This window comes from Cajanus cajan, chromosome 3 (assembly GCF_000230855.2).
Source record: "Cajanus cajan strain Asha chromosome 3, NIPB_CcT2T_4, whole genome shotgun sequence".
NCBI classification, from domain to species: domain Eukaryota; kingdom Viridiplantae; phylum Streptophyta; class Magnoliopsida; order Fabales; family Fabaceae; genus Cajanus; species Cajanus cajan.
The window spans coordinates 46550257-46558201 of NC_138519.1; the positions used below are offsets into that span (position 1 = coordinate 46550257).

At 28.4% G+C, this 7945-nt stretch overlaps 1 long non-coding RNA gene across 1 annotated transcript; it reads left to right on the forward strand.

Moving 5' to 3' along the window:
* Nucleotides 1-6141: 6141 nt before the first annotated feature.
* Nucleotides 6142-7945, forward strand: LOC145955773 (uncharacterized). Its single transcript, XR_014432463.1, has 2 exons — nucleotides 6142-6641; nucleotides 7571-7945. It is a non-coding gene; the product is annotated as an uncharacterized LOC145955773 (long non-coding RNA).

Below are 7945 nucleotides of genomic sequence, written 5' to 3' on the forward strand. Positions count from 1 at the left end.
TCGTTTTCTCTCCCAAATCATCATTTTCATAAATTAAATATATATTTCTAATCCTCAATACATGTAAAATCTAATGGGATCATCAATTCCTCAAACAGAAATAATTATAAAATTACCTATAATCCTAAGGGATTATTCCTCTACCCAATTTCCTCATGTAACTCTACATACAAATAATTCCCCTTTCCCCCGTACCTCGATAAGCAATAGCTGAAACTAGAGTAAGATCTGGTTGGTCTCCTCCTCTGGGTTCCCCTCGGTCTTTAGAGAATGTAGAAGGAAAAGAAGTCAGAACTGAAAGGTGTGCTTTTTAGGAGTGCCAGAGCGCTATATTTATAGGCATCAGGAGTGGCCGGAATGACTCGTTTCAAATCTGGAACAGCCCGTTCTGAACTCTTCGTCATGTGTAAAATTTCACATCCAGAACGACCCATTCTAGGGTTGCATTTAACCCATAACGGCCATATTTGGAACGGGTCGTTCCCAACTAGGGTTATAAACCATTTTGGTGGTTTGGAACGGCCCGTTCCAATTTGAGAACGGCTCGTTCTAGGCTACCAAAAATAGCTCTTTTAGAAGTTTGGAACAGCCCGTTCCAGTTTCGGAACGGCCCTTTCTGGGCTACTAAATCACCCATGTTGGGCTTTTGGGCCTTCGTACAATCTGTGAAATATGTGAAAATCGGGTTGTTACAATTCTCCCTTCCTTTTAGAAATTTCATCCCCGAAACTCACCTGAAACGGAAATAGGTAGGCTCCTTGCATCTTGCTTTCTAATTCCCATGCAACTTCACTACCTTACTCATGTACAACTCTAACAATCTCACCAAGGAATGTCCATTATCAACGAGGGTAAGGCAAGTAAACTTGGTGAGTCTATCCACTATAACCCAAAAAGAATCAAATTTTGTAATCATCTTAGGCAAGCCTACAACCAAGGTTTATCTACACACCATCTCACTTTCAAAATAAGACGTCTAAAAGCTACAAAAAGTCCTAAAGACTTCTAGCATACTAAACACGACTGCACAAATTCCTCTACTCCTCTTTTCACCTTAGACCACTACGCTTCCGTTGTGCCACTCTGATACATCTTAATAGCTCCTAAATGAATGCTAAGAGTATTCTTTTGTCCCTCTTCTAAGATCATCTTCCTTAATTCGAGATTATTAGGCACCCAAATTTTGTTCTTTGCACCTTAAAACAATGTCAATTCCTACTTAGAAAAAGTTATCTATACTCCTACCAATCTTCTCCACTTGGTTCACTAAGAAAGGCTCTAACTCTTGGGCTTCTCTAATCTCATCCATTAATTCACTAGTCACTTTCGACATACCCAATCCAATGCTCTAAAGGGTGAGCTCACACATCACGCTTAAGTCTCTAAATCCTTCTATCAGATCCAACCTTAAAATCATCAAAGATGATAGGTGAATGGTCATCCTAATCAAGGCATCTGCCACAATATTAGTTTTACTTCTATGAGTCTCTCTAAAAATCAAGTACTTAAGCATAAGTTCACTAGTTACACATATTCGGTCTCAAAGTCTTACCACTCCATCTATACTTAACACTACAGAAAAAACACTCATTACCGACGGACTTTTTCCCACGGATAAATATCCGTCTGAAAAATGACATTACCGACAGATTTTTTCGACAAATATGTGTCCGTCTGAAATATAAACGATTCCGACGGATATTACCCACAGATTTTTTCTGTCTATAATTTCAGATGGATGTTACCATGGATTTATATCCATGGATAACTATTTTATATTAATAATTTATGTTAAAAATATAAAATTAATTTATAAGTAATAATGATAAATAAAAACTAAATTAGATAAAAAAAATAATAATATATAAAATTCTTCTAGTTAAAGAAATGTCTTTAAAAATGCTATGGCACAAGAAAGATAATTATTTTTTATTAATACTTTATTTTAAAACTAATAAAATTAATTTCCAAGTAATTATGATAAATAAAAATTAAATTAGATAATTACTCACAATTATAAATCTGTGGGTAATTATTTTTTTATTAATAATTTATGTTAAAAATGAAAAATTAATTCATAAGTAATTATGATAAATAAAAATTAAATTAGATAATTTCCCACGGAATTACCTACAGATGTATCCGTGGGTAATTACCGCGGATTTATCCGTAGGTAATTACCCGAGGATATAAATTCATGGGTAATTACCCACGAAATTTTTATTAATAATTTTTGTTAAAAATGTAAATTAATTTTTAAGTAATAATGATAAATATAAATTAAGTTAGACAAAAAAAATTAAAAATATATAAAATTTTTCTAGTTAAAGAAATGATTTTAAAAATGTTATAGCACAAGAAAGATAATTATATTTTATTAATAATTTACTTTAAAAATAATAAAATTAATTCTTAAATAATTATGATAACTAAAAATTAAATTAGATAATTACCTATGGATATAAATTCATGGGTAATTTTTTTTATTTATTAATAATTTATGTTAAAAATGTAAAATTAATTCATAAGTAATTATGATAAATAAAAATTAAATTAGATAATTTTCCATGGAATTACCCACGATGTATCCGTAGGTAATTACCGATGGATTTATCCGTGGGTGATTACCCACGGATAAATCCATCGGTAATTGATTTTTATTAATAGTTTTTGTTAAAAATGTAAAATTAATTTTTAAGTAATAATGATAAATATAAATTAAATTAGATAAAAAAAATTAAAAATATATAAAATTCTTCTAGTTAAAGAAATGTCTTTAAAAATGCTATGGCACAAGAAAGGTAATTATTTTTTATTAATAATTTATTATAAAAATAATAAAATTAATTCCTAAGTAATTATGATAAATAAAAATTAAATTAGATAATTATCCACGGATTTATTCGTGAGTAACTACAGAAGGATAAATTTGTTGGTAATTATTTTTTCTTAATAATTTATGTTAAAAATAATAAAATTAATTTATAAGTAATTATGATAAATAAAAATTAAATTAGATAACTACCTATAGAATTACCCACAGATATATCCGTGATTAGTTATTTTTTATTAATAATTTATGTTAAAAATAATAAAATTAATTTATAAGTAATTATGATAAATAAAAATTAAAATAGATATTTACCGATTAAATTACCTACGGATTGATCTGTGGGTAATTACCAACGGATAAATCTGTGGGTAATTACCGACGAATAAATCTGTGGGTAATTATTTTTTATTAATAATTTATGTTAAAAATAATAAAATTAATTTGTAAGGAATAATGATAAATAAAAATTAAATTAGATAAAAACATTTTAAAAAAATATATAAAATTCTTTTAGTTAAACACAAGAAAGACATTTGTGTTTTATATATAGAAGTTAATTATTCTTTGATTTGTTAGTAATTTTAATTTAATATATATTTATACAAATTTTAAATATGATTTATTGATTTAACTATAATATTTATTTTTATATATAATTTATTATAAATTTTAATTATATATAATAAAAAGGTAACTTGTGAAATACAAAGACTAAAATATTAATATTTTTTAATTTACAAAAAATTATAGTATTATATTATATTTTAATTTGTGAAATATATTAGAATGAGAGGGATCCAAAGATTGTACAAGTATGAGATTCTATAGTTGAGGATGACTTAAATGAATTAATTTGTACTATTGATATCAATGAGATGCATCTACTCTTTGGTAGCTTATTCCTTAAGAACTTCACAGTTAAGCGTGCTTAAAATGGGGTAATTTAGGGATGGGTGACCTTCTGGGATGTTTTCCAGGAAAATGTGTGATTGACGACAAGGCATGCTGAAAAGTCTTGTATTGATTTGTGGGGTCAATCTTTGATCCTAAAAGTGGATGAATATCTCAAAAAGGGTTATTCATGGAGGGTTCTGATCGGTGAAGGGTTCTGACCAATGAGGAGTTGTGTGGGTTATTCATGGAGGGTTCTGATCGATGAAGGGTCCTGACCAATGAGGAGTTGAGTGAGCTGTCGTGGAGTGGAACTGTTGAAAGGTCGGATATAAGGGATGTTGCCTTAAATAAGAGTGTTATTTAATATAATTTTAAAATAACTTTTTAAAAATATTATCAACAATACCCACAGATAAAATTTGTGGGTAATTCCGTCGGAAAGTTACCCATGGATTATAATCCGTCGGTAAATGTTTCAGACAGAATTACCCACGGATAAAATCCGTGGGTAATTCCGTCAGAAAGTTACCCATGGATTATTATCCGTCGGTAAATGTTTCAGACGAGCAATTTACCGATGGATTATTATCCGTCGGTAAATGTTTCAGACGAGCAATTTACCGATGGATTATTGTTCGTCTATAATCCTTCAGAAATGAAGTGTTATCCACGGATTTTTTGAATTACCCACGGATTTTGATCGTCTGTAATTTCAAAATTTCTTGTAGTGTAAGGCAACTCTTATCCATTATCATGTCCTATAGCCTCATATCTTGTCACCAAAATGAATCAACTAATTATGATTCTCCAATTTCTTTCAATGATCCACTTGTTACTCGAGTCATACCTAGTTTTACACTATTAGGAGTAATCTCACAAATCAAACTTAAATTCCTAATTTGAGCCCTATGATCCATCACTCTAATCATAAGGGAAGATAAATATAAAGGTTTCCTACTCAAAACATTGGTCATCACAATGGCTTTGGCCAAATAACAAATAAGATCAAAATCTTATTCCTTAAGAAATTCTAACTATCTCTTTTGTCTCATATTCAACTCCTTTGGTCAAAAGATATTTAAGGCTCTTATGATCACTAAATACCTCAAGCTTAGAATCATATAGGTAGTGTCTCCAAATCTTAGTTAAATATTACAATCGCTAACTTAAGGTCATGGGTAAGGTAATTCCCAACTAGGGTTATACACTACAAGAAAAATATAAATTTCCGACGGAAATATAAATCCGTCAGAAATTTTCGATGGAAATATAAATCCGTCAGAGATTTTTGACGGAAACTTTCCGACGGAAAATTCTGTCGGAAATTTCTGACGGAAAAATAAATCCGTCGGAAATTTTTCGTCGGAAATCTTATTTTTAATTATTATTTTTAATTTTTTTTAATTTCTTTTTTTAATTTCTTATTTTTAATTTCTTATATATATTTGTAGTATTAAAAATTTTATATATCTTTTAAAGGTATAAATATATATTATAATTATTTATTACAAGTTTTTAATATCTACGATTAGTATTAAAGGTGAAAATAAATTAGGTCATACTATATTTTATTATAATTTACTTGGTTTGAACCTAACTTTCTTTAAAAATATATATTTTAAGTATGACTTATTTATCTATCATAGACAATTTTTAAATGTTTGGGTAGAACTACAATCATAAAGACTTATTTTATAATAATTTAACACTATTAAAAATATAAAAATATATATGTTAAATTTATAAAAATAAAGTTTAATTTATTTATGATATAAATATGTTTTTAATATCTAATATATATTTTTAGATGATAATTTATTTTAAAATATATCTTATAATAACAATTCTAAATGGAATATAAATCTTATGATTTTTCTTATTTTGATTTTTTTAATCAATGTATACAATTTTACTATTTTGATTTTTTAATACAACGTATACAATAAATAAAAAACACAAAAGATAAACATGCATGCTACAAATTTTATTTTATCAAAAAATTATTTGTTTTAATATATTACATTATATATGTGAATATTAAGACATATATATATATATATATATATATACATATATATATTATAATTAAACTTTTTAAAAAAATTAATCATTATTAAGAATTTTTTTATCACATGAGAATTAATTTCCTTCAAAAATTTGACAGATATCAAATAAATAAACATTTTTTCTGAATCTATATATTTATTTTATTAGAATATAATTTTTATTTTTTAAAAAATATTATTTTTTTAGATAAAAAATTATGTATATGTCAAATAGTAGTGAGGGCAAGTGCCTCACTATTCCAAACGTGCAGCTGTCCCTGTATATGTAACATCCCAAATTTTATTTAATGAAAAGAAATATTTTTTTATGTATTTATTATGTGAATAAGTATTTTATTTATGTATTTTACTATTTACGTATACGTATTTTACTATTTACGTATACGTATTTTTACTATTTATGTATACGTATTTTACTATTTATGTATACGTATTTTACTATTTACGTATACGTATGTATGAATAGTATTTCACTATGCAATTGCACAGTGAAGGGCGGCTGCACGAGGGACGCGGGTTCAAATTTTATAATAAATTTGAATATAATAATGAATAGTGCATAGTACATAGTAATTTATAATATTATTTTAATGAATAGTGCATAGTGCATAGTAACTTCAAAAATTCTATAAATAGGGACTTAAGGTTTTGAAAATTTAGAATTCTAGAGAGAAGGAAATTCTGGAGAAATAGAGAGAGAAAGTAAGAGAGAGAGAAGGAGAAAGAAAAGGAGGTTCTGCTCTAGTGTCCTGTTTAAGGAGAAAGAGGAAGAGATTCTGCCCTAATTCTGATTCCTTTTAAGGAAAGATAGAGAGGAGGAGATTCTGCCCAAATTTCTGTAAACCCAGGTAAGGGGGGAGTGGGAAACCTCACTTGGGGGTGTGGGAATAATTGTTAAATAGTTTGTTTGTTGGATTGGCTCCCGATCCCTTGCCTGTTGTTTATTTCTTTGAATATGTATTATTGATGTGTTTTGTTTTATATCTTATTTATTTACATATTAGAATCTGTTATTTGAATGGAAGGCTAAGCCTCCTAAGTATTTATAAATTTGTAATCTATTATTTAAATGGAAGGCTGAGCCTCCTTATTATCTTATATTACCTTTAAGCTTCCTACTTTACTTAAAAGATCTTAATATATTATTATTGAAAAATATGATACCTAAGTAACCTCTGGACTGTTGGATTGTTGGACTGTTGGATTGTTGGACTGTTGGACTGTTGGACTGTTTGGACTGTTGGACTGTTTGGACTGTTGGACTATTGGACTATTAAATTGAATTATTGAAATAATTCTTAATTATGAAATATGAATATGATATGTGTAACATGCTAAAGGTTGAGTCTGTGAATGTATGACATGCATCATATGCACATATTACTCCAGGTGTGCCGCTGAGGCCGCATACCCACGACTAACAAGGTGTACCTTTGAGTCACCCACGATATGCTAACGAGGTGTATGAACACCAGTGATAGGTGTGCCTTCGGGACACCAGTGATGTAACATGCTAACGAGGTGTATGAACACCAGTGATAGGTGTACCTTTGGGTCACCAGTGATAAATTCTGAAACTTCCGTATGGCGCCACATGCATACAATAGTGAGTCAAGTCAAGAAAATCATTATACATAAGCATATATGTGAGATTGATTATATATGTGAATTATATTGCGTGTGTGTGTGCTATTTAACTTTTATTTCTATATCTGCAACTGAGTGAGAAGTTTCTCACTCCCTTGTCATTTTTGTGTATATTTAAATTATGATGCAGATAATTAGCATGAGGCTGAGGATGTTGGTGGTGAAGCTTAGGCTTCTGTTTGGGTTTCGCTCTGATAGGATGTGACATCGGGATTAGCTAGACTTATTGTTAAATTATTATTATTTTTCTTTTGTAATTTTTATGTTATTTATGTTGAAAGTGTGTATTTTTGTCATATTATAATTTTACTAAAAGATTATAAGTTAATTCCTAACTAGGAGGCTCTGCCACCTTTACTGGGATTAATCTATAATCTTTATTTTATTATTTCTTGACAATTTGATACTTATAGTTGAAAATTATGAATGTGCATCTTTTACCCAATGATACTTGAGATAATTATTTTATATTAGACTAAGAAAGAATTTATATATAGATGGTTTA